The sequence below is a fragment of the Notamacropus eugenii genome, chromosome 3 (assembly GCF_028372415.1).
Source record: "Notamacropus eugenii isolate mMacEug1 chromosome 3, mMacEug1.pri_v2, whole genome shotgun sequence".
NCBI lineage: Eukaryota > Metazoa > Chordata > Mammalia > Diprotodontia > Macropodidae > Notamacropus > Notamacropus eugenii.
In genome coordinates, this window is record NC_092874.1 from 340,079,775 (window position 1) to 340,096,099 (window position 16,325).

At 36.9% G+C, this 16,325-nt stretch overlaps 1 pseudogene; it reads left to right on the forward strand.

The window, feature by feature from the left end:
* Nucleotides 1-298: 298 nt before the first annotated feature.
* On the forward strand, nt 299-950 carry LOC140532159 (post-GPI attachment to proteins factor 2 pseudogene; annotated as a pseudogene).
* Nucleotides 951-16,325: the final 15,375 nt, after the last annotated feature.

Here is a 16,325-nt window from a genome sequence, read left to right on the forward strand (position 1 = left end):
CAATGTATAGATATGATATATCACAAAATTACAAAATCTGACATTTGGAAGGGACCTCAGTGGCCATCTTATCTATCTCATTTCCAAAAAGAATCACCACTACAACATAAATAATCAACAAGTATTTATTATGTACGTTTTATATGCCAGTCACCAAGAGGTACTGGAGATGAAAAGACAAAAAATAAACAATCTCTGCATTCAAGAAACTTCCATTCTGTAGAAGAAGTAGCATCTAAAAATCTAGGTTCACAATCAGGAGGAGCTGTGTTCAAGTCCTCTGGCATTTATTATTTGTATGAACCTAGGCAAGTTACTTAAACTCTCAGTGCTTCTTCACTTCATGGAGACCACATCCACCCACTGTGGGGTGCCCAATTACCTTTCCATGGGTGAGTTCAGCCATTGCTGGGGAAGTGTCCCAGTATGTCTGGAGTTTCTGCATCGGCCTGCACTCTGTCCACTTCTTGGTGGCCTTTGTCCGCTAGAACTACTACAGAAACTGCCCTTCACATTGCTTTGGCTATGACCAGCTCTGCTTTCTCAGCCTCCTAGAGAATGTGGCCCTGTTTCTCCTCATCTATGTCTCCTCCTCAGAGGACTTCACCATCTATGAGAATGCTTTCATAGTGTTCATCACAGCAGCTTTGGGTGACACACTGCTAAGTTGTATCTTGTCGTGTCTGACCAAGAAACATACAATAACTTTGGAGGAACATAAGTCCTACACCTGGAAATAATGACTTTTTATTGTCAACTTTCTCTCTTTCTTTATGGCCCTACCTGTCTACTTCTGACATATGTACTGTGAGCCAGGAGTGTGCACCATCTTTGTGGTCCTTGAGTACACTGTGGTTATGATTAACATGGCTATGCTTATGACAGCCTCTTGGGACTTTGAGAACAAAGAGGTGTTCATTGCTCACTTGATAGAAGATAAAAGATTCTGAGCCAAGCTGGGTCATATTGGTGAAGAACCAGCCTGATTAGAAAGATGCAGAGGAGACAGAGAATGCACTCCCTGCTTTATCCCCCATATTCATCCACCTCAGAAACTGATGCAGAAAATATAGAACTCTACTCCCCCCCAAAAAAAGACAGTGTGAAATAATTTTCCAACTTCAAGTAACTTAAAAGGAGTTCAAGAAAGGTACATCTCACTTGGGTAAAAGCCTAGAACAGATGGTGCCTGAGTAAGTTAAAGGGAAGCTCTTAACCACAGCACAGAACAGCAACCAAGGTCCCTTGGACCGAGTCAATCATTCCAGAAGTGAGCCCTCTATTCCCAGTGTAGAAGGCAAATTGTAAGCCACAGAATTGCAGCACAACAGGTGTGACTAGGTTGAGATACCACCAGAGTAGTGGGCAAACTGCAAACACCTGAGTCCCCAGAGCAGAGTCATTGATCAGGCCTCTGGCCCCTAGCATAACAAGCTTAGGATGGTATATCTTGTGCCCCAGAAGCAGAGCTCATGAAAGTCATGAAATAGGCTGAGGAAATTAGTCAGAAACAGAAGAAAATCATGAACATAGTTACTATGGTGACAAAGAAGATTAAAACACAAACTCAGATGTGAATAATGCCAAAATGCCTTACATGTGAAGCCCAAAATGTCCTCTTGGAAGGGTTCAAAAAGGATCTTAAATGTCAAGTAAGAGAGATAGAAGAAAAATTGGGAAAATGAATGAATTATACAGGAGAATTATGAAAAAAAGTCAACAGCTTAGAATAGGAAGTGCAAACATTGACTGAAGAAAACAACAATTTAAAAATACAGTTGGTCAAATGGAAAAATAATCCACTGAAGGAAACAACTCCTTTAAAAGTAAAATTGGCTAAATTGAAAAGGAGGTACAAAAGAAACGAAAGAACCAAATATAAATAGAAAACCAAATAATTAGAAGTAAGCAAAGGGAAGTTAGGGACTCTATGAGACCTAAATAATAAGTAAAAAAAAAAATCAAAAGAATAAAACATTAAGAAAATATAAAATATTTCACTGGAAAAACAGTTGATCTGGAAAATAGATACAGGGGATATAATTTAAGAATTATTCAACTACTGAAGGTCACAATCAAAAAATAAATAAAAGAGCCTGGACTGCATCTTTTTCTTAGTTTGTATTTAGTAATTTTTTCCCAGCTACATGTAGAAAACACTTTAATATTCATTTTCAAAACTTTGAGTTCCAAATTCCCTCCTTTCCTCCCTCCCTATTCCTCCCTCATTGAGAAGACAAACAATTCAATCTAGGTTTTATCATACAAAACATATTCATAATAGTCATGTTGTGAAAGACACACAAAAAAAGCCTCAAGAAAAATACAGTTTAGAAAAGTATGCTTCAATCTGTATTCATATACTATCAGTTCTTTCTCTGGGGATGGACAGCATTTTTTTATCATAAGTTCTGCAGACTTGTCTTGGATTGTTTTATTGCTGAGAATAGCTGTCATTTGCAGCTGATCATCTTAAAATATTACTATTACTTTGTACATAGTACATTTCACTTTGTATTAAGCCATTCAAGTCTTTCAGGTTTGTTTTTGTTTTTTTTTTTCTGAGAGCATCCTGCTCATCGTTTCTTTTCCAGAGTTTTTCTCTACTTCTCCTACTTGATTTTAACAATCTATTTTAAGCTCTTCTATGACTTGACACCAATTCATATTTTTCTTGGAAACTTTGGATAAAGAAGCTTTGACTTTTTGAATTCTGAGAATTATCACCATAATAACTTTCGATAAAGTTTTTCTTTTGTTAACTCATTTTACCAGTCTCTTAGTTGACTTTTAACCCTTTGTTACAATAGGGCTCTGATTTTAAGGTAGAGGGCACAAAGAGCCAAGCTTCAACGTTTTGTGAAGCTGTTTTCAGAGATCCTTCTAGGGAACAATAAGTTTTCATTTCTTTCAAGGTGGTATGATCTAAGGAGAGATTACTCCTCAGGTCTGTGCTGTAGTCTATGAGTAATGACAATTACTCTTTTCTGCCATGGAACTGTGAGGAGAGTCCCCTCTCAACTGCTTTCACAAACTCTTCTGTGCTAGTGCCACTCCTCACCTTGGGACTGCCACAAAGTTTCTCTGAGCAACTTTGGTATCAATTGTGAGACATGGGAAACACTGGCACAGAACTCCCAGTATGGTGTGTCTGCATGGTATGCTTTACAAGCAAAGCAGAATTGTAGTCGTTCAAATAAATGTGAGATGTACCAATTTAGTAACATCTCCCTCCCAAATGATCATACAGACTATTTGTCCCCAACCTGTGGTAGAGCCTTGAGAGCTGGTATTGTTATGATGAGCCAGAGCTAGACACACTGTAAATTAACTCTGGCATTGTTATGTCATTTTGTTCCTCTCAGAGCACAAAGGGCAAACAATAAGAATAATAAATACATTTGTATTTTCCCAAATCGTGTTAAATTGATTTTGTACATATCCTGATTCTGAATTTACTTATTAGTGATCATTTTATTTCATCCCATGAGAATACAAGCTCCTCGATTGCAACAGCTCTCACAATTTTCTGTGAGTGTGTGTGTGCATGCACACACACACATATATACATATATTTGTCTATATATGTATATACAAATATATACACACACATACATATATATGTATATATGCATGTATTTATGTATTTATATGTATGCATATGAGTGTATATATCTATATCTCTATGATAGATGATATCTATATGATAGATGTATAGATACAGAGATAAATATATGGGTCTTCATAAATGTTTGGTGGTTGATTAATTGATTGAATAAAAATAAAAACTCCATATTCCCTTAATACAATTCCTAATGTATGTTAGTACGTGATGTTATAGTTGTCCCCAACAACAACAACAAATATAGTAGACCATTATAGGCATCATACCTTAAAACTAAAAGTCTTTCCTATTTCATATCTTCTGTATTATGGGTTGTGAAGTATTTCCTCCAAAAGTCAGAAAGTCATATGTAAATATCAAGATATCTATACCCCTGGATCTTACAATTTCTTAACATTTACCAAGGATCCAATGTAGAATTTAAGGGACTTGGTGTTTAGATTGGTGTTTGGTGAAAAGATCATAAAGTGACAGCTGTATTACTTTTGTAATTTCTTTCCATTTTATTAGGTGACTGAAGGTTTTAGAAATTTTAAAAATATATTAAAAGAAGTTGAGAAATTGATGATTTAATTATCTTTGTGCTGTTTCTAAAATATACCCTTTCTCACAGCAAAATGTAAGCCTCGTTAAATTCAACTGCAAGCTACTTCACTAAAAAGATGTGTCTCAGCTTTCAGGACAATGATGTGCTGAAATTAGAAGCATGCACAGTGAAAGATATTTTCACAAATCTCTAGGAAGGAAATACACAAAGAAAAGTTTACAATATAGAAATATTTTATAATTAGCTAATTCTAGCTATATAGTTATAATTGAAGTACAGTGACTAGAGATTTGCCCAGGACACAAAAACATAATAGGTACAAAAATCAAAAATTATGTTAGACAGTCTGCTTATTGTGTTTATATTTTAATGGAACTTTCAGTCCAGCACTATAAAAACTAGTTATCAGGAAAATTATACTAAGAAGGTATTAAATGGTATCTTTCTTTCCCTTTTTTCCTCCCTCCCTCCTTCCCTGAAGCCTCACACCTACAGAAGAAGGAGAGTCCTTTCCTGTCCTGGTCCCATCCTGTTCTCTTAAGTAGTAAGCCATTACTTACTCTTAGATTTTTTTTTTCTATTTTGTGAAGTACTCTTTTTTTTAAAGCCTTCACTAGAACTTCTTCATAGTATTTGTCCCTACCAACCCCATATACACATCTAAATTTCTCATGCTCTCTTTCACAGGCCTAGTGTTTTCTTCTCCCACCCATAAATGAATGGGAGGTATGTTCCATGTTGTTTTGCTCCAGGGACTATTTCATTAAACTTGACCTGGATCTCAAAATTATTAATTATAATTCTAATCCTGCACAAAATTCTTAAAACTCATTTGCACCTCACTTACATAATCTAGGGTTTCTTGAAGTAAGAAAATTAAAGCTTCATGGAATTTATAGCAAATTCTTAGAAATTTTTGCTGCTGGGAGCTGATACTTTGGGTTTTGATTATTATAATAGACACAGGTGTTAAAATCACTATTAGCTCTGCCCTTCTTTCTCTTACATTGATTTTTGTTTCCCAATTTAGAATAGTGAAAGTAGGGAAAAATTAGCAGAGTTAGTATGTGACTAACATTTTCGAAAAATAGATTTCAAGAAGTTCAGAGAAAAGATATGAGTGGTTTGAACCCCTTCTCCACAGAAACCAAGATACAATAGATGGTATGCACCTCCTGATAAAAGGCATTTTTTGCTTTTTATTATTGCTACATATTCAAAGTAAATATCCCTTTCAAAAAGCTGAGTACAAATATTTAAAGGGAATTGGGTCACTAGTTACTAGCATCTAAAAGTGAGGGAAATGCAGAAAGCAGAGGTCCATGCCAATGATATTACAAATGAAATAATACTTGTAAAGCACTTAGCGCACTATTTGACATATAGTAAGTCCTCCATAAATGTTTGTTCCTTTTCTCCTTCCCCTTACAAAACAAATCCTTCGGGATACTCTAGGAATTATCAGGGGATGCTATAACTGACCTAGTTCTGTGAGATTGTTTATAGACTATGCTTTCTATATGTACATTTTGAAACATACACAGTGACAGGGAGGACTAATCACCTACATGTTTTCATACATGTCTCAATATTTACCAGTCTGCCCATATGTCTTCTTGACTACTTTCTTTTCTACCTGCCTGTTTGGAGAGGAACAGTACGAGTAGACAGGCAGGAGAAGAGCAGTGCTAAATTGTTATAGTGTTTTCCTTAATTTTAATATTTTCTTCTCATATCTCAACAGGTAGTCTTATGTACTTCACTTTGCAAACCGTTGCTCTGACTAAAGTACCACATAGATTTATGATTGCTTACCTTTCCACAACAAAATGAACGTAAAAATAATTAGTTCATCAACAATGATCATTCCAGGTATGGTGGCACAAACCAGTAATCCTTACTACTGGGGAAGAGTGTGGCTGGTGTATTTCTTGAGCTCAAGAGCTCTGAGCTTCAGTGTGCTGAAAGGAATGGATATTCACACTAAGTCTGGCTCTAACAGAGAGACAATGTGTGTTAGAAAGGCAAACTGGTCCAATCAGAAACAGAGCAGGTACCGTTTTGCCCTGATCTGTAGGGAGATTGGCCCATTAATGATTGCTACACTTCCTAACAGGGCAACATAGGAAGACCCAGGCTAAAAGTAAAATAAAATAAATTTGAAAAAATAGCAAGTTTCTATATAGCTTAATGTCTAATTAATGACTGACCCCATTTTTCACTTTCAACCTTCTTGTTCCATGCCATTAATAGGTTATATAAACTGGAAGGAGACATCTAGTGAAATTGCTCAGGATTCTGTATTTGGTTACATGCTATTTAACATTTTAAATAATGGCTTAGATAAACTCATAAATAGCACCTAATCAACTTTGAAAGTGACACAAAGTTTGAAGGGATTGCTAGCACATTGAGCCATATAGTCACTCAAAAAGCTCTAAACAAACTAGAGCAGGGATTAACAGCCAAATCTGATCCTCACACCCACCCCAAGCTTGCTTTTTAAATGGGTAGCAAACTAAGAAAGATTTTTTATATCTTTTATTTAATCTTGTATTTATCTTGTATTTAAATGTAAAAAAATAATTCTTAGATTGCAGCCTGTCCAAAAAGAGGCCAGGTGCAGGATTTGACTTTGTTCTAGTTTACCAACTCCCTAATCGAAAGTAAGGGGAAGAATCTAGTGAAATGAAATTCAGAGGGGATTAAGTTGAATTTTAAAGAATCAAATCTACAAATGCAGGTTAGAGAAAATATATTTAGGCACAAGTACTTTGTCCAAAAAATATCTGTAGGTTTTCAGCAGCCTGCAAATTCATTATTAGAGCCAGTTGTGTGATAAGGTAGACAAAAAATTAGTAGTGGTGACCTTGTTATTCATCTTTCATTTTCAAGAGAACCAATGATATCATGGGGCTGATGCCATGACTTGTGTATGATATGAAGCCAGGAAATGTTGCTTAAAGTTGTCAGCCTCAGTTTCTCTTGCAGAGTCTTTGAATTCCAGTAGCAAGACAAAAGTCCAGATGACTGGTGATGGCCCAGGATGCTGTGACTTAGATTTGTGACCAAGCTCTAAGCACTCCACAGCACCTGCTTCAGTTACCTTCATGGTCAATGGAACAAATAGTTCTTATCTGTTCATTTCACCAGGGGAAGTTATCACATGATTTCAGTAGACATCCGCTTAATTCACCTATGATTCTGGGGCCTGGCAGTTACCCTAAACCTGGTTTAGCTTATATGCCAAGACAGTTTACTAGGGTATGACCACTGCACAAGCTTCAGCTTCTTGGAGCCACGAGTGATAGATGAGTGAATCAGGTATACACCAAAGTTGGATGATCAGCCCTGAGAAGGGCTTGGCAAGCCCTCATACCAGAGGTGCTAGTCCACCCTGAACCCTCATACTCCCAATTTGATCTTAGGGTACATTGAAAGAAACCACTGAATAAGGAGATGATAGTGTCACTGTATATCTACCTTGTTCGTTTCTTGACATCACAATTTAAGAAGCACATAGATTAGTAGAGAGTGTCTAGAAGTGGGCAAGTAAGAGAATGATGTATTTTGAGTCAAAATCTTTTGAGAACTGATTAAAAGAAGCATAGTCAAGATGGCAAAATAGCAAGAATAAGTAAAACAAACTCTCCAAAAGAACTTAGAACTTCGTTTACTTAGAACTAATCCCTCCCTAAATAAACCCTTCCTCGTACTCTCCCTTTTCCAGTCTCTCTTTTCACTTTTTTTCTCTATATTCTGTACCTGATTGTGTGTGTGTGTGTGTGTGTGTGTGTGTGTGTGTGTGTGTGTGTGTGTGTGCTTCTTCTATACTCTTTCCATTGTTCTGTGAATGCTGGGATTCTTTCTTGGACTCTTCGTATTTGGATTAGACGGGAAAAACTCAAGGCCTCTCCCCAGTCAGATGGAGACCTGCTGACTCTAACATATCCAAGAGGAAAGAAGAGACTGGGCTGTTCCTTTTGTAGTATTTTATCTACCACTTAGTTCTAAAGATCCACTTTACTGTGATTCAAACAGACTGGAAGTCATTACACTATTTGCACACTCTCTGAATGAAAAAGTTGTGCCCTTCCATCACATGTATTTCAAAAAGCAAGGCTTCCCATCCTGTTCTACATAACCTGGCAGCAGACTGAGTACTGCACATGCTCAGGTGATAGGCCTCCAATGGTCATTCCTCCCATTATATTCACTTTAATACTTCAGGATATGTCATTTCCTTCCTGTGATTACTTCCTTCTCCAGCAAAGACCTTAACCGTTATGACCCTTACAAGAAAACGTTTTTCAGTTTCTACAGCAAAAATTTCACCAGCTAGTGACTGATGAGTTCATTTAGTGATGCTTAGTCCAATTTGATTAACTTGATTAGTCCTTTGCTGACAGAAAAAACTACCTGTAAACTTCGTCAGAACATCTCTGCAAGAGTAGTCATCAAGAACTGAGGCTCCCCTTCCCATGATAAAGCACCAAGTATGAGTCCTTTACTGAAAGTGTCATAACAGAGACTTTCCAAATTGTCCTTTATTCTTCCCTTTGTGCCGAAATGAAACTTTATTTCTTCTTTTTGCTTCTAATATTCTCATTACTTTCCTTTGCTTCCCTTAACTTCTTATTCTCCCATTTTGAGCAATTACTTCTTTTTAAAATGATTCTCATGGTGTGTTAGCCCTGCTTCTGCACACATTTTGCATACATTAATAGAGACAGCAAGATGAATCCCAAAAGCTTCTACACATTTATGTATTTACATATACAGCATACATATATTGTTGTTGTTAGCATTATCATTACTATTATTTTGTTTATGGGTGATTTTTTTTTAACTTAACGCCTTCTAAAGCCTATGATTTCCTCCTAGGAAAAAAAAATTTTGTTCCTGTTCACCAAATGCTGGGTCATGAGTGTTTTTTTCTCTTTCTAAAAAATAATATCTAACATTTATATAGCACATTCAAATTTCCAAGGTTATATATATATATATACGTATATATGTGTGTTTGCCTATACATGTACATGAATAATTTGATTTTCACAATAGCTCTTTTAAAGAAATTTATACCCTTTAGCAGATATAGAAGTTAAGTCTGAGTAGCTAAACGAATCAACTAAGGTCACTCAGTTATTAAATATCCAAGGTAGTATTTGAAACCAGGTCTGTCTGACTCAGGATCTAAGGTACTACCTACTGTGCCATACTACAGTCTTTGATAATGATGATGATTACTACGTTCACATAGGTTTTTAAGGTTTGCTAATCACTTTTCATATGTTAGCTCTTTTGATCATCACAGTCTTGGAGCTAGGTGCTATTTTACAGGTAAAGAAACTGAGGTATGGGGAGGATAAGTGATTTGGTCAGGGCCAAATAGATAGTAAATATTTGAAACAGAATGTGACCTCAAGTCTTTCCTGACTCCAAAATCTATACTCTTTCTGGTATGTAATCTATCTATCCTAGCCTAACTGAAAGCACTGGCACAAAAAGTAAACCCTACTGCTTAGCTAGCAGATATGAAATTCAAATATGCTTAGCTGAGATTACCTACCATCTGAAGGGTCTCTGATTGTATTGTTATTCAGCTGCCAGTATCACTCATATTTAAATAGGTACTATTTCTAGCTTTCAAATACTCAAAGATAGCCTAAGCTAGCACAGTAGCAAGAGATAGAAAGAGAAATTCCATTTAAAATAGCTGTAGACAATATAAAATATCTGAGAGTTTACCTGCTAAGACAAACTCAGGAAATATATGGACACAATTGCAAAACATTTTATATACAAATAAAGTCAGATCTAAACAACTGGAAAAAATATTAATTGCTCATAGATAAGCAAAGTGAATATAATAAAAATGATAATTATTCTTAAATAATGTACTTTTTTCAGTGCCATGCAAAAAACATCTACCAAAAATTATTTGATAGAGCTAGAAGAAATAGAAATAAAATTCTTCTGGAAGAAGGAAAGGTCAAGAATATCTAAGGAATTAGTGAAAAAAATTCAAAAGTAGGTAGCCTAGCAATAACAGATCCAACACTATATTAATAAAGCAGTAATCATCAAAAGTATCTGTAACTGGTTAAGAAATAGTGTGTTGGATCTGTGGAATAGATTAGGTACACAAGACACAGTAATATGACAATAAAAACTTAGTTTTTTTTTATGAATCCAAAGACCTCAACTTCTCGCTATTTAAGAAAAACTGCTGGGAAAACTGCAAAAAAATAGACGAATATCTTACACCATATACCAAGATAAGGTCAAAATGAGTACAAAATGGGAAATAAAAGGTGATACCAAAAGCAAATTGGAAGAGCAAGGAATAGTCTGCCAGATAAAGCTATAGGAAAGGGAAGAATTTATGACCAAACAAGAGATAGAGAGATGTAAAATGGATAATTTTTGCTATAGTAAATTTAAAAAGTTTTTGTACAAGCAAAAACAATGGAACCAAAATCAGAAGGAAAACAGAAAACTAGGGAATAATCTTTACAGCAAATTTCTCTAGTAAAGAACTAGTTTCTCAAATATACAAGAGAATCAAATTTATAAGACTACAAGTCTATCCCCACTTGACAAATTATCAAAGTATATGAACAGGCTGTTTTCAGACAAAGCAGTCAAGGCTATGTATAAGCATATGAAGAAATGTTCCAAATCACTTTTGAGTAGAGAAACGAAAATTAAAACAACTCTTGTGTACCACTTTGCCAGGCCTAGAGGCCTGAGGGCTACCCGAGTCTTCTTACCTCTATCCCGAGGTCTTCAGTTGGCCAAACCGGATGCTCGTATGAGAGAAAGGAAGTTCCAGAGTCGAACAAGGGTTGAGCTTTATTTCAGGGTCTAGTTACAAGTGCAGGGGAATTCTTCCTTAGGAGGGAGCGAAGAATCTCCCAAGGAGGCAAAGATCTTACAATAAGAGATTGGAAGTAGAAGTAGAAGTGGGGAGAGAGGGGGAGGGGAGAGAAGAAAGAGGGAAAGCGGAGCCTTGTTGTCCTCACCGCTCCGCACCCCTCCGCCCAAGAGAACTTTCAGGCTTTCCTGATCCTACTTAAACCCTCCAGCAGCATAGTTTGCATCTGAATACCGTGCTGCTAGATAACAATAGTGTGCCCAGATCCGGGACAATCTCGAGGGCGGGGAGAGCTCTCTCCCATCACGTTTCTCACGGGAAGAGGCGGAAATACACGAGATAGCTCTGTTCACCTCGATTCCCAGTCATTTCCTGGGGGGTCTCATGAGAACTCTAAGATTTAGAAGTTCCCACCTTTACCCGCCCAAGACTGTCCACCTGGAATTGAGCTTCCATCCCCAGCACCACTTCACACATGATAGATTGGCACATATGACAGAAATAAAAATGCTATGTACTGGAGATAATGTAGGAAAACTGGGACACTTATGGATTATTGATAAAGTTGTGAAGTGATCTAAACATTTTGGAGAATAATCTGAAACTATGCATAAAGGACAACCAAATTGTGAATACTCTTTGATCTAGCTATACCACTTCTAATTCTGTATTGAAAAGAGAACATAATAGAGGCAAAAAAGATCTGCATAAGCAAAAATATTTATACCAGTCCTTTTAGTGGTGGCAACATATTGGAAATTGAGGGGATGTCCATAAATCAGGGAATGGTTGAATAAGTTTGGCATATAAATACAATAGAGTATTATTGTGCAATAAAAAATGATAGACAAATTTCAGGAAAAAAAATATAAAGACATATCAACTCATGCAAAGAGAAATGAGCAGGGGCAGAGCCCAGATGGTGGAGTGAGAGCAAGGACTCACCTAAGCTCTTGGACAAACTCCGTCAGATACTTCTGAAAGGAGAATCTGATCCAATTTTGGAGGTGTGGAATCCAGTGGGAGACAGACTGTGGCAGATTCAGAGCCCAGGACAAACTGGAAGGTCCACAGGAAGGATCTGTTCCACGGGGGTGAGCCCACAGTGCAGAGTGCAGGGCATCGAACGCAGTGGAGTGGAAGGGCCATGGGAAACCTGAGAGCAGCAGAGGGTGGAAGACCAGCGGAGCTGAAGGAGTGGCAGCCACTGAGCTCCAGATATCAGTGCAGCAGCTCCTGAAAATTTCAGCCCACAGATTAAACATCGGTAAGTCACCTACTTGAACTTACAGGAGCCAGGATGGCAGAGTGATCAGTAAATGCTCTCTCCTCACCCCTTGATGACTGTGAAAGAACCATAAAATATTTCCCCAGAAAAATCCAGGATCAGCAGGAACTGCACAAGGGGCAAATAGTCTCATAAAACCTGAGGCTAGGAAAATAGCTAAGGGGGATTCCTCCTACTATGGCAGAGGCAAACCTGAAGGACAGAGGACCCAGGATGGAGAAAACTCACACAAGCACCCAGGCAAGCCTCAGCGTCAGGAGAGGAGCCCCAGGAGGGGTGGGAACCCGCACTAGCATCTAGGCGAGCCTTGGCACTCCAGGGATAATGTGAAGACAATAGGGCAGCTGGAATCACCATCCCCTGAGCTTGCCTTTGCCTCAGTTCAACTGAGGAGATCTCCTGTGACCAGACCACTCCTCCCCCACACTTAATAAGCTAACCCCACGTCTGATCAGGGAAACACAAAACAAAAATCTGCTTTTCGCTTTTTCACACGTCAGCTCGACACCTAATTCTGTACCATTTAACACAAAGAACCAGAAGCCACAACACACACTCACCATCATGAATTTTAAAAAAAGCAAAATAAGCATGAAAAAACCATAGAATCTTTTTATGGGGATAAAGACCAAAACACAAACACCAAAGAGGTCAGTACTGAGACTGTACTTCGATCTGAAACTTCAGAAGGGACTATGAACTGCTCACATGCACAAACAGCTCTCCTGGAACAGCTGAAGATGGAAACAGAAGAAAAACTGGCCAATGATTTTAAAATTATATATAAAAAAGAATTCACTGATGAGAACATCTCTTTGAAAAGGAAAATTGAACAAATGGAAAAGGAAGTACAAAAATTAACTGGAGAAAATAACTCCTTAAAAGGAAAAATTGGACAGATGGAAAAGGAGATGCAAAAGTTAACTGAAGAAACAATATGATAAAGATTGGAATAGGGCAAGTAGAAACTAATGACTCTTTGAGACAGCAAGAATCAATCAAACAAAATCTAAAGAATGAAAAGATAGAAGACAATGTAAAATATCTCATTGGAAAAACAACTGACCTGGAGAATAAATCCAGGAGAGAAAATTTAAGAATTATTGGCCTGCCAGAAAGTCATGATGAAAAAAAGTCTGGACAATATCTTCCAGGAAATCATCAAGGAAAACTGCCCAGAAGTGCTAGATCCAGAGGGCAAAATACTCATCAAAAGAATCCACTGTTTACCTCCCTAAAGGGATCTCAAACTCAAAACCCTAAAATATCGTTGCCAAATTCCAGAACTGTCAAGCAAAGGAGAAAATACTACTGGCAGTCAGAAAGAAAGAATTCAAATATTGAAGAGCTACAGTCATCATCACACAGGACCTTGCAGCTTCTACAACAAAAGATCGAAGGAATTGGAATCAGATATTCTGTAAGGCAAAGGAGTTGGGACTACAACCAAGGATGAACTACCCAACAAAGTTCAGCATAACATTTCAGGCAAGAAGGTCATTCAACGAAGAAAGGGATTTCCAGACCTTCCTGACAAAAACGCCAGGACTTAATACACAATTCGATTTTCAAATGCAGGTCTCAAGAGAATCGTAAAAAGGTAAGCGGGGCGGGGGGGGGCGGGACAGAGGGAAGAAAACTTGTTACTCAATTTGGGCAAACTGTTTACTTCCCTATAAGAGAAGATGATACCTGTTAATCTTGAGAATTGTGCATCTATAATGAAATATAAAAGGGATATACACTGAGGGAGTGGGTATAAAGTAAATGATGTCATGTTAAAAATATGATTTAAGTATGCAAAAGGATTGTAACAGGAGGGGTGAAAAGGAGGAAGCAGAAAATAGTAAATTTCATCACAGGAAGAAGTACAAAATTATAGTAGAGGGAAAGAGGGGAGGGAGATGAGCATTGTCTGAGAGGTACTCTCATCTGATTTGTTTAAAGGAGGGAACAATAAACTTAAGTGCAAAATCCTAACTAGCTCTATAAGCAGTAGGAGGGGAAGGGGGAAGAAAGGGGAGGGAAGCTAAAAGGGAGGGAAGAGGCAATAAGAGTAAAGGGGAGTAAAAGGGAGGGGGGCTAAAAGAAGGAAGGGAAGGTTGCAGGAGGAGGTGGTGAAAAGGTGAATACTAATGAGGAGGGGAAGGGAGACAGGAGAGCTAAAAGCACAAATGGTCGGAAACAGAATGGGGGGAAATACACAGATTGTAACCATAACTATGAATGTGAATGGAATGAACTCTCATAAAACAGATAGAGATAACAGAATGGATTAAAAGCCATAATCCAACAATATGTTGTTTACAAGAAACACATTTGAAACAGGGGAATGTACACAGGATAAAGGACAAAGGTTGGAGCAGAATATATTGTGCTTCAGTTGATGTAAAAAACAACAGGGGCAGTAATCCTAAACCTCAGAAAAAGCAAAAGCAGAAACAAATCAAATCAAAAGAGATAAGGATGGAAACTATATCCTGCTAAAAGGCACCATAGACAATGAAGCAATAGCATTACTAAACATCTACGTTCCAAGTGGTATAGCATCCACATTCTTAGAGGAGACGTTGGGGGAGCGGAAGGAAGAAATTCAGAGAAACTATGCTAGTGGGGGACCTCATCCTTCCCCTCTCTGAATTTGATAAATCAAACCTCAAAATAAACAAAAAAAGAGGTTAAAGAGGTAAATAAAACTCTGGATAAGGTAGATATGATAGATCTTTGGAGAAAATTGAATGGGAATAGAAAGGTATATACCTTTTTCTCAGCGATACAAGGAACATTTACAAAAATTGACCGTGTACTAGCACGTAAAAATCTCCCAATCCAGTGCGGAAAGGCAGAGATAATCAATGCATCCTTCTCAGATCATAACGCAATACAAATTATATGTACTAAAAGGTAATGTAAAAATAAACCAAAAATCAATGGGAAACTAAATAATCTAATCCTAAAGAAGTGGGTTGAAGAAGAAATCATAGAAATGATCAACAACTTCATTCGAGAGAATGATAATAATGACACAGCCTATCAAATCTTATGGGATACTTCAAAAGCATTTCTTAGGGGAAGTTTTATATCTTTGAATGCCTACATAAATGAATAGAGAAAGAGGAGATCAATGACTTGGGCATGCAGCTGAAAAAGCTAGGAAAAGAACAAAATGACAATCCCCAAGTAAATACCAAATTAGAAATACTGAAAACCAAAGGAGAGATTAATAAAAGTGAAATTAAGAAAACTATTGAATTAATAAATAAAACCAATAGTTGGTTTTATGAAAAAACTAATAAAATTGATAAATCTTTGGTCAACTTCATTTAAAAAAAGAAAAAAATTGAAATTACTAATATTAAAAATGAAAAGGGTGAACTCACCTCCAATAAGGAGGAAATTAAAGCAATAATTAGAAATTTCTTTGCCCAACTTTATGCCCACAAATTTGATCATCTAGATGAGATGGACAAGTGTTTTAAAAAATATAAATTGCTCAGATTAACAGAAGAGGAAGTTGAAGACTTAAACAATCCTATCTCAGAAAAAGAAATTAAACAAGCCATCAACGAACTCCCTAGGAAAAAATATCCAGGGCCACATGGATTTAGAAGTTAATTCTATCAAACATTTAAAGAACAGTTAATTACAATAGTATATAGTCTATTTTTGAAAATTAGGGAAGAAGCAGTCCTCCCAAATTCTTTCTTTAATACAAATATGGTTTTGATACCTAAAACAGCAAGAGATAAAACAAAGCAAGAAAATTATACAGCAATTTCTCTATTGAATATAGATGCAAAAATTTTAAATAAAATTTTAGCAAAACGAATACAGCATCTTATCACGAGAATAATACATTATGATCAGGTAGGATTCATACCAGGAATGCAGGACTGGTTCAATATTAGGAAAACTACTAGCATTATCTATCATAACAATAACAAAACTAGCAAAAACCACATGATTATCTCAATAGATACAGGAA